General features: G+C 49.7%; 1 protein-coding gene across 10 annotated transcripts in view; it reads left to right on the top strand.

Annotated features, from left to right (window-relative positions):
- COBL (cordon-bleu WH2 repeat protein) overlaps positions 1-25,776 on the top strand; it is a 271,166-nt gene that overhangs the window by 209,288 nt on the left and 36,102 nt on the right. The window lies entirely within an intron of this gene.

Here is a 25,776-nt window from a genome sequence, read left to right as displayed (position 1 = left end):
AATCGTACCGGGTGGGTGGAGACAGTCTGCTAGGAGCCACCGTTCCCCACATGACAGCCAACCTCGCAGTGTCTGGGGAGAGCACGAGCCCACGCAGCCCAGCTCTGTGATTTTGCTGTGAAGCTCGCTCCGGCCAGCCGTGAGCGCCGAGGAGAGCCACGTTCGAAACCAGGTCCTTTGAATCGTATGGTGAGTGGCCAGGCGGTACTAGTGTGGAAAGGGAAACTGAGGCAGCAGAAGGGGAAGCAGCTTGAGCTCCGCCTAGCAATAGCCAGAATGAAAGTCTCCTTGTTTTCTACCTCTTGTCACACCCTGGCTGAGATCGGGCTTTCTTCCCTGTCTCCAGAGATTTCTTTAGGGCTTCAGCAAGTACTGCGTATGGCACTCGCGCCTCCAGACGCGGGAGTCCTTTTATAGATTCAACCGTCTATGTTCCGATGGCGTCATCGGCACACCAAGCCCGTGCTCGCCCCTTTCAGGATGCCCCAGCTCGGTAGCGAGACTTTGTTACAAAGGGGCGCGTTCCCTTTTTGTAATAGCCCCGTGTCACCTGCCTTCCGCCCAGGGAGCGGCCGGTGCCCTTGGGTGGGTGCAGCCTTCCGGTTAGGTAGTTCATACTCTCCTGCTGTGGGACCACTTGATCTTTCTCTGTCTTCTTTGGAAATGACGATTAACTCGCTGCCAGCTTCTGGGTAAAGAAGAGGATGGCGGGATTACTTACCTACTCCTGGAGGAAAAATCATCCGGATTCACTTCCTCTTTCTTTACACATACTGCTTTTCCATCCTTCAGACACATTTGATCCTCTTGACGTTGGACATGCTTCTGGAAGCGAGCACTTTCTACAGGGCACGAAAAAACAAAGGATGAGACATTCTCGGTCAGAAAGAGAACAGCTGAGGCACAGATGACTCTGGAGCTGTGCCGTCTCTGAAGAGATCTTGAGCCCCACGTGCCAAGGCCGTGGGCTTTGGCGGTCTACACCGTGGCTGCCGTCCTCGCACACAGATTCTCATACGTGGGGGACCCGGTGAGGGAGGAGTAGCTGAGGAAAAATGACAAAGCCGAACACAGCCCGTGGGCAACCAGGGAGCGGTCACGAGACTGACCCGGGATGGGAGAGTCAGGCTTCCTGTGCTTCCCCACGTCGGAACTGATGCTAACCAGCGGACTCTCACTTCCTCCTGTGCTCGAAGGGCGCTCTGCTGGGGAGACCGCTGGGCAGGATCGGCGGGGGGAGGGGGGGGCTGCTTACAAAGGCCGGCATCAGGCTTGGGGACGAAAGATTTCTCCCACTGTGGAATGCTTCCCCGCCCCTGCCCTTAGCAGACTTTCCAAAGGAGTCGGCAGGCAACAGACAGGAGATGAGGTTCACCGTCTTGCTTCACGGCTCTGTTTCCGCTGGGGTTCTGGATTATTCTCTCCATGCGTTCATTTCCCCAGACCCTGGTCATCAGAGCCTCCTTTGCCCTCTGGTCACCATTCCTAACTCCCTGCCTTTCTCTTCGCCTCCCGTGCAGCCACAGAAATGCCAGTAAAAGAGTGAGGAAGGGCAGGAGGCATGGGGGGGGTGGTGCTATGGGGTGTTAGCGCCTGCAAGTAGCCAGGCTCCTCCTCTTCCTGTTCCCATCCTGGCTGCTCCTGCACCAGAACTTGGGGCATCCAACTCAGAGCTGTTCTTTTACCTAATTAGCAGAACTTTCTTGCCCATTTTCTATAGCAGTAAAACCTGGGATCTCCTGGGGCGCCTGGGGGGCTCAGTCGGTTAAGCGTCCGACTTCAGCTCAGGTCATGATCTCACGGTTCGTGGGTTCGAGCCCCGCGTCAGGGTCTGTGCTGACAGCTCGGAGCCTGGAGCCTGCTTCAGATTCTGGGTCTCCCTCTCTCTCTCTGCCCCCCCACCTTGCACACACACGTGTGCGTACGCACTCTCTCTCAAAAATAAACAAACATTAAAGCGTTGTAGAAAGTACTGTATTAAGAAGAAGAAGAAAGAAAAAACTGAGATCTCCTGCCCAAGCAGCAGAAAGCAACCTGGCCTTCTTTGGTTCAGGAGTTCAGAGCAGTTAAGGAAAACAAATCGTTGGTTGTCTTTGGTCTTATTTTTTCACAAGATGTTGAAATTGGGGCACTATCTTGTCTCAAGGGAGCTACAGGCTGTTAGCACGTGAATATTGGATGTGCGTTTGCCTTGCAGGCATCTACGTGTTACCTACTCTTCCAGTTAGATTTCAGGCTATTCGTGTGTGTGTGTGTGTGTGTGTGTGTTTAAGTTTATTTATTTATTTTGAGAGAGGGACAGAGCACACAGGGGAGGGGCAGAGAAAGAGAGAGAGAGAGAATCCTAAGCAGGCTGTGTGCCGTCAGCACACACCCTGACGCTGGGGCTCGAACTCACAAACTGAGATCGTGCCCTGAGCTGAGATCAAGAGTCAGTTGCTTAACCAACTGAGCCGCCCAGATTTCTGACTCTCCGTAGCTGTGGAGGGAAGCTCCGTATAGACCCTTTCACTGGCCACAAGCTCTTGTCCACTTCCTCCTGCATTCGGCGTCAGATGCACGTTCCTTGTGAAAGAAACGATACGCTCCTGGTGGAGACGGACCCTGACTACCGACGACGGCTGGGCGGTCCATGAGGCATCTCACGTGACACCTCACTCAGACCCCACCACAGCACGGGGTGAGAGACTGAGTCAGAAGGACTTCCATCCCTGGCCCGGGGTCTTACTGCAATATGGGTACAGCAGGAATCCTCATTAGAGTATGTTTGACCCTCAGTCTTGGTTCTGTCCACCCCCATGCTGTTTTTGCCACCAGACCAAGAACCCCCCCACGGGGAATCCTTTGGCTTTGCATGATGATTGTTGTTTCTGCAACACAGAGTATAGTCCACTCGGGTTGTTAGAAAGACAAAAATGCATTTTGTTGAAAACCGTGAGCTCGTCCAGCCTTCATGGATAAAAAGAAAGAGCCGGTAGATGATGGTCTGTACATGGGAAAAGAGCAAGAAGATGTGAAATGGGTCTTCCAGGGCACTGCCCTTCATTCTGATGTCTCCAGAACCTTCTGTTCCGGCTGTTCCCTAGCCCCGACCCCGACCTCTGTAGGGTCTTGGCACGGTCTCCGTCCTCATGCTTGGCTGGCGCCACATTCCCGTCCACCGCCAGCCTCCCCAGCCTACCTGACAACGAGCTGGATGCCTCGTTTCCCGTCTTCTTGCTTAAGTGCCACCAGCACGTGACACACGGCCACGAAAACCGCATTCGCCTGCAGCCACGCCACCGGGAGAAGACCTTGTGGTCTGGGTCAATGCCGCTTTTGACTGTGACCCCTGCACTCTTTTGGAGCCAATGTATGGTTTGTGGGCAGAAGAGCAGTGAACATCCGTTCACGTGTGTTTCCGGCTCCCGGAGGCCACTTGTGTCCAGCCCGCTCCCCGGCTCCCCCTGGGTATACCCTGCATGGGGGTCAGGTTGATGTGAACTCGGCGTGCTCAACATACCCCACCACCGCCTCGGGAAGCCACCCCTCCAGTCCAGATTTCTCCCCCATCTGGGTGTTTCCTCCCCACGTTGTATTACACACACTTGAAGGTGCTGCTCTGCTAACCACTTGGAGGTTGCACCGGTCTCATTTCCTATTGTATCCGCTCTTCAACGTGATGCCTGACACACAGCATAGATTCAGTCGCAGAACATACCAGAATATGTCTCGCTGTCGATCCTAAGTATCACACTACGATGACACTCGATGTTCGATTAGCTTTATGGAACTAAGATGTTTTCCGGGCTCAAGGGCATCCAGTCCCTGCTTTGCTCTGTCTGTGGGGTACTCTCCGTAGAGTCAGTGCTCATCCACACTGGTCGTACTTGAGAAAGATGTGAGGATCTCAGTAGCGGTCAGCAACCCAGACTTCGCCACTTTCTTGTTTCCTGCTCTGGCTTACCTGTTAGGATGCCTTCAGCGGTGTGGTGGATACCGCTAAAGTGGGTCCCAACGGCCCCCGCCTCCCGCGTGCGCCCCGTTGTACAATCCTCTCCCCTTGGACACCAGCTGACTTCAGTGACTGACATCAAAGAAGAGAATATGGCAGAAGTAGTGGGATGTCACTTGTCACTTCTGAGGTTAGGTTAAAAAACAACAACTGTGGTTTCCATCTTGGATACCCTCTCTGCCTCGCTCACTCCGAGGGGAGCCAGCCGCCATGTTGAGAGCTGCTCTGTGAGGAGACCCACGTTGCAAACAACTGAGGGAGCTTCCAGCCAACAGCCAGTGAGCGACTGAGGTCCTCAGCCCACCGAGCTTGGGAACTGAGTCCAGACAACACCCTGTGGAGTGAGTCTGGAAGCTCCCTCAGGAGCCCCCATGGTTGAGACCACAGCCCAGTGGCACCTTGGCTGCAGCCTTGTGAGAGACCTTCTGTCAGAGGCAACCAGCCAGCTGTGCCCACAGAAAATTGGAGATAATTAATGCTTCTTGTGTTAAGACTCTGCTTCTTGAGGTAATGTGTTCTGTGACAACAGACGCCCAAAGGAAGAGAAACCGCTCTCCAGCCTTCCTCCGCAGTGTGGGGAAACTTTCATCTCCTTCAGCTGGAACCCCAGACTTCAGTGAAGCCTAAAGTTGTCATCAGGGACTGAGGGCCGACCAGTATCCTCTCTAAATCATCTTTGGGGTCGACCTCCTCCTGCCCGGGCTGGTACTGAGGGGGCTCTGGCCGTTCCACACACCATATCCAGACACAAGAATTTTCAGAGGAGGAGAGACCGTGTCTTCTAATGGTTTCAGGGGGAACCTTTCCCAGAAGCCCCCCAACTGTGGATCTTTCTCTTACGTCTCATTGACCACAGCTGGGGAGTAGCTGACCAGTCTCTGGTGAGGACAGAATCACCCGAGATGATGGAAGCCCAACCCGACAGCCGGGAAAAAGGTCAACTTTCTCTGGCATGTGGAAGTCACTTGTCAACACTCTGTTAACTGGACATAGAGGGGAGGCACGCTGCACAAACGGCCCCCGGTATCCACATCTCAGGCCATGACCCTTGGTGTGGTTGCCATCTGAAGAGCGGAGGGCACGTTGTGAGTGGGAGCAGAGAGAGGCCCGTGAGCCAATGGCGGAGATGAAGTGGACGGCGAAAGACGGCACGGCCGAGCATCTGAAAGTCAGAAATGACCGAGGAACTGCCCTCCTCAGGGGACGCTTTGAAGGCCGGACTGGCCACTTCACGCCTGGCCTCCGCCTACATTTCTCAATTCCTGCTTCTGCAGCCCAGAGAACTAGTGGAAATCGGAACTCCTAACATTTGCACATGCCCACTTGGTACCCAGAGACTAAAGAGCTTGGTTTCCTCGTAATCTTTTTAGCTGCTAAGAGGATATCAGAAGTGTGTCTGGCCAATCCACTTTGGGATCCCATGTCTCATTGAAAATTGCCCGCAGGGGCGCCTGGGTGGCTCAGTCAGTTAAGCGTCCTACTCCTGAGTTCAGCTCAGGTCACGATCTCATGGGTTCGTGGGATCGAGCCCCACTTCGGGCTCTGTGCTGACGGCGTGGAACCTGCTTGGGATTCTCTCTCTCCCTACCTCTCTGCACCTCCCCCACTTGGGTTCACTCCCCCACTCTCTCTCTCTTCCCCAAAATAAATAAATAAACTTCTAAAAAATAATAAATAAAATGACTTCCTGCTATAAGCAACATAGTTTTATCTCTTGTAGAGTGAGCTTCTGGTAGGATAAAATGCAGCCTTTTCAGAGTCAGCTGGGGGCCACTGGGAGGTGTCTGTGCCCAGCTCTCAAGGTCTTTGTCCCTGCCATCCCCTGGGGCAGAGCTGAGTCTCCTCTCCCCTGGTTCCTGCTTGCAGCTCTGTCCCGGCAGCTGAGGCCAGGACGGCCTGTGGAGTCTGAGTCGGTATTTACTTACTGCCCATGTAGGAGAAAAACGACTGAGCTGTGTCACCTCTCAAAGCCTTATGGCGCAGAGGTCCTTGTGAATAAGTCTCCGGTCCTGTGCTGAGCTTCTTAGCATGGTTATAGTGACAGTGGAATATAGTGACAGTGACATGGAATATAGTGACAGTGGAATATAACATGGTTATAGTGACACATCCCCTGGGATGTGTCCCGTGGTCTGTGGCCTATTAATGAATGAGCTTTCATATTAACCTTTGGACACCTAAGCATGTACATAGCGGCTTCAAGGGCACGCCTAAGCCAATGTGATTGTGCATATGGAGTTTTTCCCTCTAACTTTCTAATCAGCTTGCTTTCTGCTGACAGTTGATTTCGGTTGCCCCTTCATTGTGAGTCACGATGATGGAGGCTGTGTCACTGGCTCGCTGGATTGTGTGTTGACGAGATTTTCAGAGCTGGTAATGATTGGGCTGCTAACACACCATCCATTACATATTCCAGTGAGAAGCCCCTGGAGATTTAACGATCAATGTGTAGAGAGTTCAAATTACTGATCCGCAATTTGCTTTATATTTTTTAAATTAAACCTTTCAACGACTGTCATCTTCCTATACGTCTTCCTATAATAGGTTTGAGTAAGTCAGTCTTTCCTTGGCCATTCATTGTTGGGGTGATTGGGAAAGGATTTTAAAAGCGTACAGGAAAAGTGGGTCCCTGTCCTCTGATCTAAATGACCTGTCAAGTCAAGACAGCACTGGCGACACCATGGTGGCCTCTAGGTGATTGGTTTTCAATCTGTTAGTAAGTATCCCATTCTAAAGAATTGTAAGGAGATTCTAGAATAGAGAAATAAGATGAGAGAAATCAGCTAGCCATTTTCGATTACAAAATAGTCATTTGAGTGTGCTTAATAGAAAATTAATAATATATAATATGATCTATAAATATATAAAAATATATTTAAAATGTATAATGTAATATACATATAAAATATGACTTTTAAAAAATATGTGTATAATATAATGCACATAATGTAATACAATAAAATGTATAAGATGCATATGTAACATATAAAATAATAATAATTCATATTTTAGGCAGTGTGACTCAGCAGAAGAACTGAGAATCCAGGACTACGCCGGGCACGGCTCCGCGATTCACTGGCTGTAATCGAATCCCCACACGCTGGGTCAGATGCTCGCTAAAGACTCTGGCTCAGCGATCAGCCGTGAGCTTGCCCGAGCCCAGAGCATAAAGCAGGAAAAGATAGACGAGAATTTTGCTGACGTCCCTTAAATTGGGACCAATCCTCTTTTTAACGTCACCTAAGCCCCTGCTCTAAAATTTGAACCCAGACACTCCGCCTGTTTCAAAACAAAGCCGTTAATCTTCACGCCTGTGACACAAGTACAATTCTGGGAGTCTCGTTCGGGGTGGAAGCAAGCGCCCTTGAAGCCTGGCAGGTGTGTGGACTTCAGGGCGAGCCCAGGGAAGTGCTCTGGCCCTCGTCCGGTGTGTGTTTGCCGCTTTCCTTCCCGGGGCAGGGCAGCCGGCCCACCCGGCGGCCCCCGCAGCCCTGGGAAAGCGCGAGTGTCCAGGAAAACAGGAAGCGGATAGTGAGCAAATGGAAGGAAACCAGTGACTGTGGGAGCAGAGTCTGTCCCTGCTCAGAAGCACACTGGGGAAAAAAAAAAAATGGAACTGAATGTCTAACCTGTTAACATGCCTCCTTGCAAACCATTAAGTCCCCCCAACATGAACTAAAGACTGATGGCTACTTAGAAGCAAAGCAGTGAGAGACACGCAGTAGAGCTAGGGGTACACATTTTTAAAACTCCCGTGGACTTACTTCTTCTGCTAGTTACTTTTTGGTGCTTTATTTGCGAGCCACTGTGTCCCTGACTGGAGAGAGAATTGAAGAGCTTAGTTACAGGTCATTACAGCAGGTATGCCCTGGGCCTGACACCGGTTAGCGAGAGCAGACTGTTCGAAATGTCAGGAATTTTGCGAACCGATCGCTAAACAGAGCTATTATTGAAAAGTCAATTATGGGGGTGCCTAGGTGGCTCAGTCGGTTAGGCGTCCGGGCTCTTGATTTTGGCTCAGGCCATGATCTCACAGTTCATGAGATCGAGCCCCCTGTCGGGCCCGGCGCTGAGAGCTCAGAGCCTGCTTGGGATTTTCTCTCACTCTGTCTCTGCCCCTCCCTGGCTCTCTCCCTCCCTCTCTCTCTCTCTCTCCAAACAAATAAACATTTTTTTAAAAAGTCAATTATGTAAGCTGACAGATGATATTAAAAACAAATATAACCAATACTGAAATGTTATCACTTCCTAATGACTTTACCACATTTTACTATTCCTGGAGTTTTGAGGTTCTTTATATACGTTGAATCAATGTGATTCAATCATTTTACGACAGTGAAAATACCATATAACAATGTGCTACCGCACATCCCTTCCCAATGCCACATTCAGTGACTTGCATCCAAAGATGGAAATCATCAGTGGAGGGAGTATCCCTACTGAGGAAGTTGGCGAAAGTTACACATCATGGCTCGATGTGTTGTCTTGTTAATCATCTAGGGTAAGAGAGGGATTAGAGGGTGCTATCAATACAGATTAAATACAAAAGCATGTCATATCATAGCCGGTACCTTGAGAAGAACACCCAAAAAAGTGGAAAAAAATTTTTCTCCCATCTTTCAACACCCATGATCTGACTCAGGAGAGTCATTCCCGTGATTGACCAACAGGCTAAGTCCCAACCTGTCTTCATGGTTTCATTTTCATCTGACTCCTTAATACAATCTGTTGTCAATCTACATTCATTTCGAAACTACGCATTTGTCAGAAGTGGTTAGAGGTCGGCTACAGACCAAAGAATTTGGCAAAAATAAATGAAAGCCTTCTGTGAGAATAAATTAGTTATGTAGCGTTTACAACAAAGAGTATCGTATTCCTTTAGTCTCACTTGTAAGTTTTGTGCTACCCATTCTTTAGATCAGTAAAACTTTTTCTATCAATCTATTGGTCAATCGATTGATCTATCCCTTTCCTTTTTCCCTAGAGAGCTGGTTACTAAGCATTTACCGACCTGCCAATGCAAGGGAATGTCACATAGATTTAGGAATGCTGATAGCAAATTTACCTTTGATTTCCGTAACCCGCTTCCCAAGCCCCGTGGTGGTCACCGAATCACCACGGGTGTCTGTGTCTCTTGAAGCTTTCACTTGTAGCATGAAGTCAAGTTAGGCAGAAGAACTTTTGTTTTGTTTTGTTTTTTTGTTTTTGTTTTGTTTCTTTAATGTTTATTTTTGAGAGATGGAGACAGAGCATGAGTGGGGGAGGGGCAGAGAGAGGGAGACACAGAATCTGAAGCAGGTTCCAGTCTCCGAGCTGTCAGCACAGAGCTTGATGCAGGGCTCGAACTCACGGACTGTGAGATCATGACCTGAGCCGAAGTCGTTTAACTGACTGAGCCACCCAGCCGCCCCGGAAAGCTTTTTTTTTTTTAACATCAAAAGTTATGAGAACTTCTTTCTGAACTCATGTAAGTTTCAGCTCTGTGAAACGAGAAATGGACAGCTTGATTTTTCAGGGTTGTTGTTAAATATCATCACTTGATTGGTTCAGGAGGGAACAGAGTAGGGACGAAGCATTCCCCAGCCGACACGCTCGTCTTCTAGATTATTATTTCAGGATTTGTCCGAGATGGTGTGAATTCGGACCCAGCCCCTCTTCCCTTCTTCATTGTAAGCCCTATCCCGGAGACCCTCAGGGCCTTAAGTTACTGGCAGGGAATGGCCCTTTATCAGATGGGTCAGTCTCCCACTGAGAAGCTTCTCGGAAGGGGTGTGCTCCTTCAGAACAGTAGAACTCAACATGCATGTGCAGGTGAAGACTTTCTCTGACTCACTTAATCAATCTGTGTTTTCTCAATGGATGCCTGAGCCCTGCTCAGGAAGGACATTATCAAGGTTGGGATGGATTGGTCTGCCATCCAGGGTGTGATGAAACTATAATATCTGTTTCCCCCTGGAGCTCTACTGGGGGGAAGGGGGGGGAGTGGGCGGGATTCCAGGCCAGTGTCTCTGCCTGCAAGGTCTTTAAAGAGAAGTTTTGCAGCAAATCCAAATCACTTTATTTGACAGTCTGGAAGACAACAGTGAGTTCAGTGGCGCTTATGATCTAGTCCTTCCAGGGGATCAGTAGACCTTTTTAACCACTGACATCGACAAAAGACGAGGAGGAAATAGAGGAAATCATAATCACGTGATGTGGCCCATCCATTGCTGTTTACACAGCGTTAAGTCTCCAGGGGCTTGAAGGTGAATGATGACGATGACATTTATTTTGCCGGAGTTTGTGTTCATATTTTGCCATTTATTTCCCTCCCCCCCCCCCCCCCCACAGTTTACTGCTGTGCGTCATTCCCTGCTCATGCCAAGCGTTTCTGATGGAGTTCCCTTCCTGGAGCGCCATACCTCTGACTTTCCTCGTGCCTCTCCTGTCCTGACTCTCCTTCTCCTGTTCATCCACCTGTCGGCATAAAAGGGCTCCTTTGTACCCCCGCGCTCTACTTTCTCTAGAATTCACGTACACGTGCTTAAACAACAGAGATTTGTGTGACCGACATTCGTATTTCTTCGCAGGAGGTAAAGCCTCGTATGTGTAAATTCCAGGTTGATGACATTGGCCTGTCTGACATGACCCTTCCATTGGCCCGTGGGTATGTTTCTGTTCAGAGCCTTGCTTGATTCTGATTCTGATTCTTAATTCAATGTCTCTTATTTGATACTCAGTCGCAGGGTATCTTCTCCATTTGCCTTTAGATTGTGTCCACAAATTGGCCAGTGTGGTCAGCTTAGATACACTGGAAATATTCTGTCTCCCTGGTAAAACTAAGTGCCTAAATATATGAACTGTAAATATAATCTGTAGGAACTCACAACTACTTACACACACACACACACACACACACACACACACACATTCAGGGATACATAGGACCCAACGTTTTGTAAGTGTTTTTCGGAGTTTCCTATTACTGTGTTCTCCACCATGTAGACAGTTTACAGAAAGAACACAGAGGAGAGAGAGTGTCACTCACCCCACGTTGTCACCCACCGCTTATTCACCAAACACGGAGAACTTGCTTGATGGTAGGCATTGAACCAACTTTGGGGACTAACGCGATGAACGGCACGTGACCCCTGCCCTTGGCTTTCACTACCTGTGGTTCCCCATGCCTGTGAAAAGAAGTGATGATAATTCCATTTGATAAATGCAAGTCTGGAGGTTTGTCCATGTAGTAAAGATGCTTAAGGTTATGACAAACCATGTCCCCATGGGCGTGTTGCCTGGTCTTTCCGGAGTGTAAGTCGTCTCTCCCATGTTGAGAAAACCTAGCCAGTTACCGGGAACCAGCCACCTCAGCAGTCCTAACACCAAGCAGGTGGGAGTAATCACATTAAGATTCAGGGTTTATGAAGAAAGATGTGCTCTCTTTGATGAATTTTGATCATTGCGCAGAGATGCGCTTGAACCGGGGAGGCTTATCATGTGTCTCTCCAGAAGATTTTTTAACTGTTATTACTCAAAGTAAGAAAAAAGAAGTGTTTTTTTTACTTGTATGACTGTTGTCTGGTTGATCACAATAAAAATGTTAGTGCTGACTAATGTAGGAATTATCGCAGCGGATATTGGTATTAATAGTTAAAGAAATATAAGCTAGCACTCACAGAAATATATAGCTAGAGCTATATATAACCAATCTGGTGCCATGTGTTGGTGGAAAAAAACAACCCAGAAAGTTACAGAAACTACTCACAAGAAAACATAGAACAAGTTAGTGCTTTTTTGTTTTGTTTGTTGTGTTGTGTTGTTTTTTTTTTTGCATTTAAATAAAGAACTTTTGTCTGATAAGTAGCAGTCACTTGACCTCAAATCATTAAGTGGGGAAAGTCTAAACAAGAAAAGATAATGTTTACCTGAACGTTGGGGAAAGCATCAAGATTTATGACCCAGACATTAAGATTGTAGAAGATCGTATATAATTACAGCAATAAGCATCTGTGTAAGAAGCAGCTATTACGCCAAAGAGAAAGAGCCGCAGAAAATCTTAAGGCATAAAGAAAACGGGAAAGTGATATTGCTCATGGAATTGTTGGTTAGGAAAACAGAAAATATAACAAAACGTATGTCAAGCTCTGTTGAAGAATGGAGGACTTAGATGTGTATGTGCGGACGTAGGGAGCAAACTCAATCGATCCACACCAGTTCACATGACGAATAGAATCGGCCACGAAATTAGCCAAAGTCACACACGTTTCGTTGTACCTCAGGGCTCTCCTTCACCAAGATGGCCCGATACACAGCTGGGGATGATTCAGGGCAATTCAATGACCAAAATTTAGAGATCTACATATGTCTTGACACTGTACGAACCAGCGTTAGAATCTTCTGGGAATCAGATTAATTCAGTGAATCATTTTTCCTCAAAGCACGTACATCTCAGAGAGGTTTTCCTTTCTGGCTCATCTCCGAACCCATCCCTCCTTGGGGGTTATTCATTCTCCATAGAAGTCAGCCAGAGAACTGTTTCTTTGGTCCATGATGTGACACGTGTTATCAAGAGTTACAGTCAGTAGAGGGGCGCCTGGGTGGCTCAGTCGGTTGGGCATCTGACTTCGGCTCAGGTCATGATCTCGCGGTCTGTGGGTTCGAGCCCCGCGTCGGGCTCTTTGCTGACAGCTCAGAGCCTGGAGCCTGTTTCAGATTCTGTGTCTCCTTCTTTCTCTGACCCTCCCCTGTTCATGCTCTCTCTCTGTCTCAAAAATAAATAAATGTTAAAAAAAGATTTAAAAAAAAAAAAGAGTTACAGTCAGTAGAGGCTCCTGGGTGGCTCAGTCAGTTAAGCATCTGACTGTTGATTTCGGCTCAGGTCATGATCTCACAGTTCGTGAGCTCGAGCCCGGCTCCAGGCTCTGTGCTGACTGGATGGAGACTGCTTGAGATTCTCTGTCTCCCTTTCTCTGTCCCTCCCCTGCTCACACCATCTCTCTCTCTCTCAAAATAAAAAAATAAACTTAAAAAAAAAAGAATTACGGTAAAAGAAATCTGAGGTCCTGCACATTCTCTAACCTGAGAGACAGATCAAGCAGACCTGGTGGCTGGCCCACGCTCCTGACGGTTGACAGAGGAGTCCCTCAGGAATACCAGTTCTATAGCAAGCGCTAAGGTGAAAGGAAAATTATATGTTATTTTTCAGCTACAACAGGCGTAAATTCTCTCATATTCATCACAGAGACAGTATCAATGGTGGATAGTAGAACGTGCTGTGATTTCATGCAATCCTATCTATGCAGATTCTAAAATTATTTAGTGGTAAAGAAATACTCCAGTTCTGCAGATGAAACGGTGTGGGGAGAGCTTCACGTGGTTCACACACTGGTGTTTTATTTTAGCACCCACCACGACCACTCATGCGTCGCATCCCTATGGCGTTTGCTTATCGGCTGCCCGTCATCTCGGCTTTCCTACTGATTTGGGTTTGTGACATGATATGGTGTATTCACTGCTTTTCATATCTCACGTAGTCTGATTCAAAACATGTCCATGTGTGGACTAATGCTTCCCGTAGCACAATACGCTTTGCTTTTCTTTGTATAATGTTTATCTGTTTATGTTGAGGGGAGGCACACAGAGAGAGGGAGGAAAAGACAATCCCAAGCAGGCTCCACACTCAGCGCAGGGCCAGACATGGGGCTCGATCTCACGGCGGTGAGATCATGACTTGAGCCGAAATCAAGACTCAGACGCTTAACCGACTGAGCCACCCAGGCGCCCCAAGGTACACTTTTCTATAATAGAGACAGGATTACCTCTTCCAAGTGGATGAGAGGGGATAAGGGCCCTGCACACAAGTACAGAAGGTGTCCCGAATCAGCACCAATTCTCCATCGTCCAGGAGTTCATCCACTCACAGAGCGTGTACTTCTGTCCCCCTGAATAGTGTACATGCGTGGGTTTTAACTATCTCATCATTCATACCCAAGGAATGTGGATCAGGAGGAAAACTCAAAACAGTTCTAGGTCTTCCCACTCACCATGGTAAAACAACAGTGAGCAGACTTCAAATGCTCCAGTGAAGACGAAGCTCCAGGTCTTAAAGGAAATGAGTCTCAGAGCTCTCCGTGGCGTATCTGTGGTTTACGTTGTTGTGCCCATGCTTCATTCATCACCAGTAGGAGCACAGAACCGGTAACCCTTCTACCAAAAATTCCCTTCGCTGGAAACTGCGAGATTAAATTTATCATCACGTTCTGTGTTTATCTTGCCCTTCGATGCTTTCCATAACCCTTCTCTTTCTTGAGAAAATAATACATTTTTATTACGAAGGATGAAGCTGTGTAAATGTCAGAAGTTCGTATCTCCCCATCTCCTTTGGCAAAGAAAAGCATAGAAAGAGATGAAAGGTATTCAGATGATTTAGACGACTGCATTTTTTCCAGGGCGATAAATCTGCCCTCCAGTCTTTAGGGAGTAAAATGAGGGGGGCGGGGAAACAGCCAAACATACAATCTAAATCCGAATACAGTAACCAGTGTGCATCATCATCTCTCCTTTGGCTCGTAAGGAACTAGTGTTGATGAGAAAAGATCTTCCCCTGGGTGTTGAGTGAGTAAGAAGTGGTAAAGAAGGAATATAAAGACTTTCTGAATAGCATGACTTCTAAATTCAGAGGAGAAAATGGACAGCAGATTGCCGTATCCAGACTACAGACGCATCCCCTTGGCTGAGTAGAGTTGCCAATGTTAAGTCAGATTTGCCGCAAAACACGGGTCTCCTGGCTCTACGTGGACAAACGTGGAGAGACGAATCACAAACCTTGTAGAGCTGCCGTTTCAAGAAAACTGAGAGAAAATGTCATTCTTGATGGGAGTAAAGAGCGTTTGTGCCTTGGCCTGTTTCTCTCATTGACATTCCTGCCTGATAACGTGTGGTATTGGGTTTCCAGCATCTCTCCTGGTCAAGCTTCTCGGCCCATCTTCTCTCATGTGGGCAAAGCCCCAGGTCGGCCCTGCAGGCACAATGTTGACGAAACCAGCAGGGGGGCAGGTGCTAGAAGGCAGCATTGCCTTCTGTGTGTGTGCCAGCCCCTTTCCTGTCCCTCTCATTGCTGTTGTCACAGGAATGAGGACAGCATGGTTCCCTGGTGAGGGCCGGGGCATGCTGAAGCAGGGCCTTAAGGACTCCGTGGCACATAGTTTATGTGCGAAGACTGAGTTAAGTTCAGTGAATATAAAAGAACAGTGTTAGATTGAGATTTTTAGTCTTTAGTATTGGAATGAACACCGCAAGTCGAAGTAGAGGGAGAAAATCAATGGGATTTTGTAGTTTTGGTGTCTTTTTTTTTTAACAGTTTCACTGACGTATATTGGCACACACACACGAAAACTTGTATACACCTGTGAAACCATTGGCACGATCAAGACAGTAAACTGCCAGCACCTTCCCCAGCATCCCCATGTCCCTTTGTAATTGTTTGTAATCTGTACGTGTGTGTATGCACACAAATGAAACGTTATACACTCAACTACACAGATAACCTTATCTGCAAATCTAATGGGAAAAGCTAGCCAAGTGTAACTTCCTAAAAAAAATTTTTTTTAATGTTTATTTATTTTTGAGAGACTGAGAGAAAGCTTGAGCAGGGGAGGAGCAGAGAGAGAGGGAGACACAGAATCCGAAGCAGGCTCCAGGCTCCAAGCTGTCAGCACAGAGCCCGACACGGGGCTTAAACCCACGAATGCAAGATCATGACCTGAGCCGAAGTTGGACGCTCAAACTGAGCCACCCAGGTGCCCCATATCAAAGTATAATCTTTAATAGTCAAAGTTCTAAATTAATTGAGAAGTAAAGCTCTGCAATTAATCAGGGAATTGTTAAAATGTCGAACATCAAGTGTTCGAATCGATGTGGTCTGTGATAGTTGCCTAGTGATCCTACCGGAAGAACTAGTCACAACATTCTTGGTCAAAGCAGTGGCTTGAATACATTGTATGGGACATGTCAGTACACACACTCATGCACACACGAGCCATTGAACTGTTTCTCCTCTATCCAGATTTTCAAGAGGAAGCAGAAAGATTGTTCTCAACTGCATAATTTTCTCCTGCTAAAGAGGCATGAGTGTGTGAATGAAGCCACACACTGGGTGAATTTAGCCGAGAGGAGCCCACCTGCCCATCTTGCAGGAGGCGAGGAGCTGCATTGCAGGCCATCCGCTGACCCCGCAGCTGTCCCCTAGGTCAGCAAGCAGCCAAGGGGCCGATTTATTGACAAGATAGAGCTTCCCGGTCAATGAGTGCCTGTCCCTGTTCATTTCAGCCACCAGGGGGAGCCCTGATTATCCCATCGTAGGACAGTCGTCCCTGTGAACAAAGGTTCAAGTGACAAACATCAGGGCTTCTGGTTGATTCCAATATTATGTTGCAGCCGGACAGACAGAGCAGACTTCAGTGACCAGGTTGTAGGGTGGAGCCCCCTCTGTTTACAAAGAAGGGAAAGTGAGGCCAGAAAAGCATAGGCACTTGCCCACCACCACACGGCTCAGGAGAGCCTGGGCTCAGATTCAGAGTCCCATCCACTGGTGCTGGTGGGGTGACGGGATCCAAAAAGGAATGAGGATGTGGCAGTGTGTGTACTAGTGGCTCTGCCTATCTGTATTTTGTTCTGTCCCTCTCCGTCTGTCCATCTGTCCATCCATCCACCCACCCATCCTTCCGATACATGTGGACAGGTCAGAACGGCACGCGGTGATAGTGGCCACGCTTAGCCCTCCCTTCGGTGCCTACCTTACCACAGAATTAAGGAGAATGCGGTCCCTTCGTGGTGAAGATGTGCACAAGCACGGGCAGAAATCCCGTGCGACTCGAATGGACCCCAGCCCCGTCCCGCGTCTCTCCTCAGCACCTGCACCAGCACCCACCTGGCTGTTTGGTGGCCCGAGAGCACCTGCCACAGTGGAGGCGGCCTGCCCCAGGGCCCACTGTGCCCGAGTTTGCAGGGCCTGCCTATGGAGGGGACTCAGTCTTTGCTGGTTCCCTTCCCTGAGGGGATAAAATGGCCATCTGAAGGTCTGTGGGTTAACCCTTTCGTGCTGCCCACTACAAGGTCGGTGCTGTTGTTAACCTTCTGGTTTTACAAAGGAGAAAACGCAGGCACAGATGTGGCAGGAAATGTGTCAGAGGCCGGAAGCGAGAGCAAGTTGACCTCAGGCAGGACGTGAACCCCGCAGCCTGGCCTGTGTGTCCGTAGAGGACAGACAGCAGGACCTGCTGTTTGCACCGGGGTGGTGGTCTCTTTTGCTGGAAGCTCACCCCAAAGCCACCAGCTGAGAGCAGAGCCGTCTGTGAAAACCCCAGGTGAGAGAAAGGATGGGGCCCACCGAAGCACCATGAATGGGGGGCCCAGCCCAGAAGGAGGTTGGAGGACCCCAAACACGGTCCAGACGGTTACCTCGTGTTAGCATCTCTCAGGCTCACAGGTCGTCCTAGGCTGCCCGCTGCTTTAACGTTTTCCTCACAGCAGCACGTGCCCTGGTGTCTGAGCCTGCTCAGGCCACCACAACCCCACAGCCTGGACCACCCAAACAGGAGACACTCTGGCCTCGCCGCTCTGGAGTCCAGAGACTGGGAGTCCAAGGTCAAGGTGCCCCACACGGTTGGTTCCCTGAGACCCCTCCCCTTGGCCGGCAGTACTCCTCAGAGCGTCCTCACGCGGACTCTCCTAGGTGGGCGTGCACGCTGGGGTCTCCCTCTTCTTATAGGGACACCAGTCATAGTGGGTCAAGACCCACCCTAAGGGCCTCTCTTTAACTTAATCACTGCTGTAGAGACCTTGTCCGGATACAGTCACATTCTGAGGTCCTGGGGGTTGGATACCTACGGTATTAGGGGGAACACCACTCAGCCCAGAACAAGGGGCCGTTTGCTGGGGGGACACACAGGCTGTGCTGTCTGAGCTGTGCCCACAGCAGGAGCGCAGGGTAGCTGCCTCCGTCTCCGGTTGGGCCCATTTTGCCCGAAACAGGTGGCGGCCCATGCTGTTCTGATGCCACGGAGGGGCCACCACTGCATGCACGTCCTGTCTCTGCCCCGACCTCAAATTGCATCCTTGCCGTGCAGCTCGTGGAGTATCTGGGGCTCAATTACACGCCTGTCCTCGCTTCCAAATAGCACCACCGGAGGTGGGCCAAGCCAAGAGTCCTTCGGAAACATTCCTGCCACACAAGAGCAGGGGCTCCGCTTGTCTCCACCGTCCCCAAATCAAATGTCCCTGAGCCTTCTCTTCCGCTGTCCCCACACACCTGTCAGCTTTCACCTGGATCTTCCAGGCATCTGTGAATGTGCGTACACGTGCATGCACACACACACACACACACATGCACACGCACATGCACACATACACACACCAAACCCGTCTTGTCTCTTAGCCGTGTCCTAAATACCGGGGCGTTGGAGATCATTCATAATCTCAACACACACTCTTGTGTTCCCTCTACGTTCTGTGTGCGTCGTACCCCCGAGAAGTTGTTTTACGTGTACCAACTTCTAAACGCTGCTCCTGAAATCAGTGTGATTCTCGCCGGTCCAATGTCACGAATCCTGTCTGTCACAGAAGATGCAGAGTGGCCACTGGTTCCTCCCCCCTGGGAGGGTTTCTGAGGAAACGGGGCCCACACACTAACCTGGGGGGGGGGGTGCTCGTGGGCTGCATGGGAGGCAGGCTGGGGACTCCAACCCAAGCTGGGCTTCCTCTCCCTTGTTTGCCTAACCTGATGAGTCAGTTTTCCGGCTTTTTCTTTTTTCAGTTGCGATCAAAATCGACATTTAACGTCGTACCCATTTTTAAGTCCCCAGGTCAGTGACAGTGAGTGCATTCATAGCGTTGTGAAACGGATCTGCAGAACTTTGACATGGTGCCAATCCAAAATTTTGTGACCGTCACACATCAGCTCCCTTTTGCCCCCTGCCCCAGCCCCTGGCACCCACCATTCTACGTGATGCTTCTGTGAATCTGACTACGCTAGGAACCTCAGAAGGCAGAATGCTACCGTATTTGTCTTTTTGTGACTATCTTAGCTCACGTAGCACAGTGTACTCAAGGGTCACCCGTGTTGTTGCACGGGACAGGACTTCTTTTTTTAAGGCTGAATGATAGTCCACCTACACGTAGCCATATCTTGTTTATCCATTGGCCTGTGGGTAGGCATCCGGGGTGTTTTCGTCTCTTGCCTACCATGCGTAAAGCTGCAGTGAACACAGAGTCCAGATATGTCTTTGAGACCCTACTTGTAATTCTTTTGGATGTATACCCGGAAAGGCGTTGCCGGTGAATCAGTATGCTCGTGCCTGTAAACAGAGCAACTCAAGCTGGCTTGATCCGCAAGGAAATCTGTAGGTTGACACAATTCTAGAGGCGGGGCAGGCTCTTTACCCAAACTCTGCCATGAGCGAGAGTTCTGAACCAATCACGGAGGCCCTGGGGGCGCCGTGCACCCATTGGCTGCAGCTAGAATGCACAGGCCAATCACCAGCAAGGAGGGCAGGATTACCATGTTTGATTGGATGGTCGGGGTCCATCTCCCGGGCAACCCAGATGCTGAGGCAGCCCGACCACATCCGCTCACGTCTGGGGGGGGGGGGGGGGGCAGCAAAATCGCTTTTCCTCACGAAAGAAACAGCGTGGGACACAGCAGTAGCTGCTCATTGTAGACAGGCACGCACTCTTCTCCGTGGCGCATCCCCCCACCTGGCTTCACATCGGTCCCTCGCAGATGGTCCTTGACCCCGTGCACATGTGAGTTTGGGTCCCTGCTACAGTCAAACTGGAGCGATAAGGTAATTCAAGTCCTCATTTTAAAAAACCAAGAAAATGTAGGGGCACCTGGATGGCTCAGTTGGTTAAGCATCCGACTTCAGCTCAGGTCATGATCTCGCAGTCCATGGGTTTGAACCCCGCATCTGGCTCTGTGCTGACAGCTGGGAGCCTGGAGCCTGCTTCGGATTATTCTGTGTCTCCATCTCTCTCTGCCCCTCCCCCATTTGTGCCCTGTCTCTATCAAAAATAAATGAAATGTAAAAAAAAAAAAATTTTTTTTTTTAATCAGGAAAATGTAGGGGCACCTGGATGGCTCAGTCAGTTAAGTGTCTGATTTCGGCTCAGGTCGTGATCTCACGGTTCGTGGGTTCGAGCCCCGCGTCGGGTTCCCTGCTGTCAGCACAGAGCCTGCTTCAGATCCTCTGTCCCCATCTCTCTCTCCCTCTCTCTCAAAACTAAACAATAAAAAAATAAATGTTAAAAACCCAGAAAAATGTAAATATTCCACTGTCACAGAAGCCTGGGGCAAAACTGTTTAACTTTCTCCTTCGGGAGCTCATGCTGATGATGCTGGCTGTTCCCGTCCTCCTCTTTTATCGTAGGGTGTTGGATGACTTTGAAGAGGCTTCTTAAAATGTGCCTTTTTACAGCTCTTGAGGACAAAGTGCCCCACCCTTGTGAGGTGTGCCCCCCCCTTTCCGGGGCATTCTGGAGGAGGCCATGCCCTCCAGGGCTTTCCAGGGCTGCCAGGTCCTTTTGCAGCCTGGGTGAGTGGGAGCACCGCTAGGGTTAGTCCCGTGTGTACCCTGGCGTGGAGGTCAGCCTGTCCCTCCCCCGGGATGGCCGGGCCAGACGCTACAGGCCCGCACATGCCACCACCCGCCCCGCACCCACCACAGAGCCCCAGGGGCCAGCCGGCTCCAGGCTGCCTCGCGGGACACGTCGAGCCGTGCCCAGGGCTGACAAGGAAGAGATCATGTTCTGCTGCCGCACTTGTAGATCCGCAAGTGCCCATGTTTCCATGGGATGATGAAACACAGAAATAAATAGGCCACCGTGCCATCTGGGACCGCCCGAGCTGTGTGGCTGCTCTTACACTGGCTTAATCTGGTGGAGACCCTTGGGGTGTCATCGGCCACTTCAGAGAAACCACCGGCGCTGACGGGAAGCCTCTCCCCGGGTCTCAGTGGGCAGCCCGAGCGCCCGGACACCAAGATTCTGACTTGAGCGATGGCCCTGCGGTAACGCCGTGACCCAGGGCTGCAGCCCAGAGCTGCGGATGAGGAAGGCGTCACTCGGAGCGGCAGCTGTGCCTTCAAGCAGGTGTCCTTCATGCCGGGCACGCGGGCAAGCAAGCAGAAAGATGAACCGGGTTGTGTCGCTCCAAACACCCACGCTGGGTCTGCTGTTCCGGGGTGTAGCGCTGTCAGGGAGGTGCACTGCAAAAGTAATCTTAGAGACTTAAAGTGCTGGATTAGCCTGTTGCTGAGGGCACATTTTGCTTTTCAGAACAGTTTCAAAGCGTGAGAAACGTAATGAGCGATTTTAATTAGGACCGTTTTAATCCTCTTTACTGTTTAGCCCCCGATGGGCCTTCCCAGCGTGTCTTTCTTCACATGGCGTAAGGCTGAGGTTCAAAACGATCACCCAATGCGTACCAGGCACCAGTGAACGGTCACCCGATGGAGAGGGCTTAAAAGGCCAGAAGAACTCGTGCCTTAAAGGGACAAGACCCTAGCTCTTCACTCTTCCCCAGCCCCTGGGTATGACTTGTTTGATACCTTGGGTTATTCTGTCCTCAGAGACCCAGCGAACAAACGAGGCTGGAATCGGCCTGTTGTGGGGCCAGAAATGCAGATCACGCTGGGATGCCTGGTCTTCCTGCCCTTGGGAAGTCAACCCCGAGCTGCAGGGGAGGTTGCAGATAATTGCAGTGCCCCCTGTAAGAACTCAGGAACCTAAGAATTCCATGCTGATTTCGGGCTTCGTGAAGCGGACGCATTTTTAGAGACAATGTCCAAGCTGTGCGAAGGCATTATTCTACCGCCGGGAATATTCGGGAAAGGAAAGAGGGGACGGGAGCCTGTAAGCAAACGATGGCCTGTTTGCCCCAGCAGACCTGCTGGCTCAGGGCATGATGGAGTCACGGTCCTGCTCAGTCAGACGGATGACAAGGAAAATGTGTGCAGAAAAGTCACATTTCTCCAAGGGTAACGGTTGGAGATGTCTATGCTGAGTTTTACCTCCGGGAGGGCCTCATACTCAAATATACGATGGGGTCAAGTTTAGTGAATGAAATCAAGCTTGAGGCAGAGGGCAGAGGGGAGCAGGACCCCGTTCTTCCCAGCCTGTGTCGTGAGCCAGGCTCTGGGTGCCTGTGAGGGCAGGAGACCAGCACTCACAGAGGCAGCTATTCTGGAAAATACCCTTTTCTAAAGGATGTACACCGCACTTTTGAAGCATCTCTCTCTCTTTTTAAATTACCCTCAAATAAGCCTCATGAGACACTGCCTCCTTTGACTAAAATAATCCACAGCTCAGGGCGCCTGGGTGGCTCGGTCGGTTAAGCATCCGACTTTGGCTCAGGTCATGATCTCACAGCTCGTGAGTTCGAGCCCCGCGTCGGGCTCTGTGCTGACAGCTCAGAGCCTGAAACCTGCTTCAGATTTTGTGTGTCCCTCTTTCTCTGCCCCTTCCCCACTTACACTTTGTCTCTCTCTCTGTCTTGAAAATAAGTAAACATTTAAAAAAATCTAAAAAAAAATAATCCACAGCTCTATCACCCTCTGGACTCACCTGCCCCAGAAAGAAACGACTGAAGGTATTTGTAAAATTCCAGACGCCACAGGGCTAAGGACTGGACCTTTCTAAGGCTGGTGGTAAGAAGGTCACACGTGGGAGGGGACAGCACAGGGCTGTTGGGACACCTCACCCAGCACGACCAGCGATCAGGGTGACCTTTCTCAAGCCACTTCATCCTTTGGCCTCACATTCAGATACGGATTTTGACCCGAGCGTTCTCTGAATACCATGTGCTTTGGGTGTGAAGTCTGGGCCAAGAGGAGGTCCACGTGTCCTCAGCCCCCCAAGGGAGTACCTCAGGGCAGATGATCTTTGGTGCAAATGTATGTGGGCCTAAAATCCAGAATCTTCTGTAGGAGAGAGAGGGAGGCAGGAAAACGGTAAAAATCACCGCTCATGCCCTGTACTCAGTGCAGCAAAAACAGCCAAGAGTCTGTGTTGAATTTCAAGAGCGCTCAATGCTCACAAAACATCTCATTTAAGAAATCTGTTTGTGGGGCCCCTGGGTGGGTCAGTTGCTTAAACGTCCGATTCTTGGTTTCAGCTCTCGTGACGGTCTTGCGGTTCATGGGATCGAGCCGTGAGTCAGGCTCTGCGCTGACAGCGTGGAGCCTGCTTGGGATTCTCTCTTTCTCCACCACGGCCCCCCCTCGCCCACCCTGCCTGCTCACTCACGTGTGCTCTCTCCTCTTGTCTCAAAATGAATAAAGATTTTTAAAAAAAAGAAGAAACCTCCTTGGGGTGGAACTGTACTACAGGGGTAAGAAGTCCTATGAACGTATACTTTTTAATTATTAAAATGTGGAAGTTCAGAGAAAAGTAACAGAAACGCTTAGATGAATTATGGCCAATGTACTTCTATTTATTTAGGGCCCACAGTTTTTTCTGTTGCTAGAGAAAGCTCAGTGGGATTTTGGGGAGTGGGAAAATCAGGACTTCCGTTTGGAGTTGGAGAGGCCAGTGGCAACCTTGTCTTGCCATGAGCTAGATCCCTGCAGACGGGCATCTCAACTCTGAGCATCACGCAGGAGATATGACCCACGAAGACGCGTGACTACCAGCCTGAGCAGCCTGGATGGCACAGCGCTTAGGCACGCCACAGTGTCATGTACATGCCAAGGCGAGATCGGCTGGAGGCCACTTCCAGCCATGTTGAGGCAGGTGCCCGTCAGGAAGGCAATGTCCACGGAGAATTTGTAGGATGCAAACTGGGACGAAGCACCTCCATTGAATCAGACACGGAAGACCCAGGCCTTGCTCTCTTGGAGGCGTAAGATGAAAAGTACAAATAAAGGCCCAAGAGAACCAAAGGGAGGAGGATCCAGCTGAGCCCCCAGAGGGGACCCGGAGGACAGGCCAACGGTGATCTCCCAGAACTAGAAAAAATGGCAAATTAATGACAGTCATCTCAGGCTGTCTGTCGGGATGGATTTGGTCCTGAGCACAGAGCGAAAGCAGGTAGTCTGGAGAGTTGCAAAGGAGCTCCCACTTTTTCACCAGCCCCCCCCCGCCACCTCTCTGGGACGTGGTCACCCATGGGACCATTAGTGACATTCCCCCATCCGCCAGCTGCTGTGAGGGGTGATCCACTGAGAACAGTGAATGCTGGAGGCAACAGTGAAGCCCGGACTGGAATAGGAGCCTGGGGTCTCCATGCAGTCCCAGCCTGGAACAGCAACCATCCCAAAGGGGAGGCAAGGCTGAGCCCCGCCAGATGGACAGAGACACCATTGAGCCAGAAGACGCTGTCTCTTTGCTGCTGAACTCCTCAGGCTGGGCACAGATGGGTGTCTGCAAAGGCTTGTGGCCTGCAGTGCGCCCCAGGTATATTTGCCTCCAGACCCTTCCCTGTCACCTGGATTTGCTCAAGGCCACAGTTGAATCAGTACCATAATTGTTTGAACAGATATAAAAGGTGTAGGAGAGAAGTAGCTTGTTCAATCAGTTGAGTGTAAAGGAAGTACATAAACACCAATAGGGTGACGTATCTGCTTTTCTTCACACATTTAAGGCATTTTGTTAGAGATTTATCAAAAAGAAAGTCTTAAGAAACAAAGACTACAAGAAAAAGTGACCAACTGTGAAGTCATCTTGGGGATGAGTGGCTATTCTCTTTCCAATTGTTGGAGTCTCCCTTTCTATACCCCAGGGGAAAAAACAAAACTTTTATTTTAAAACTCAAAAGAATCCCAATAGAAAAAGTCTGGTAGGGTGCAGTTGTGGGGAGAGTATCTCTAAGCATAAGCGGGCTGGAGGACGAGATGGGTCCCTCCCTTCCCACGGGGATGACATCCAGCTTGGAATCCTTGCAGCAGATCCTGACAACTGAGGCTGGAGCCTGGCATCTGCGGGGAGGTTCTTTTGGGTACCAGTAGGTTCTGCTGTGATGAGTGCTTTCTGGCATAAAGCCAAGTTATTGGGGGCCACCATAATTGTGAGTGAGACAGGTGGTTTGTGTGTGAAAGGTCTGATTTACTGGCTGTGCGGTCTGTTAACTTTGGCCAAGGATGAAAACAGTTGTATGCAAGTTTCCTAAAATGACAGGCACCGATGATGATCGTGTCATCGTTATAAGCAGATGCACATCCCCAAGATGGGCTGGACTCTGGGGAAGGGGCCTCTAGGGAAAGAGGGCAGTGTTACTGCTCATTATTTTTATACTAACCACCCTCTACTGTATTCGAGTGGCCTTTAGGTGGTGGTTTTGCTGTGTGTGTGTGTGTGTGTGTGTGTGTGTGTGTGTGTGTGTGTGTGAAAAACACAACATACAAGCATGGTTAAGAGTCATTTAACTTTCCTGTATTGCCTTTTGATGGCATGTTAGCATGTTATGATTTCTGAAAATTATTGTAGGGAAGTTACCTTGAAATTCCCTGCTAGTGTGTCTTCTCAATATGAAAAATGTGGTTTTCTGCACTAGTCCAGACCCAGGTAACCGTGTGAGTAAGCCATGTTTTTTACTGTCTGTCCCATTCAATCAGTCCCAAACATCAGACAATTTATACAAATAAGCGGTAAGGTAGAAATAACCAAATTGGCCAGCTAAGCAAGCGACGGAGCTGACATTGGCCACAGGTAGTGATGCAGAAATGTGAGATGCGATCCTTGGGGACCCGTGCTTTCACTCTGTCACTGGTGAGGCTTCTTTCCCAGGTACCTTGTCAAGGTGACTCTCG

The sequence above is a fragment of the Panthera pardus genome, unplaced genomic scaffold (genome assembly GCF_024362965.1).
Source record: "Panthera pardus isolate Hobbes unplaced genomic scaffold, ASM2436296v1 HiC_scaffold_8, whole genome shotgun sequence".
In the NCBI taxonomy this organism is placed as follows: Eukaryota; Metazoa; Chordata; class Mammalia; order Carnivora; family Felidae; genus Panthera; species Panthera pardus.
This window is presented reverse-complemented; position numbering and strand designations above follow the sequence as displayed.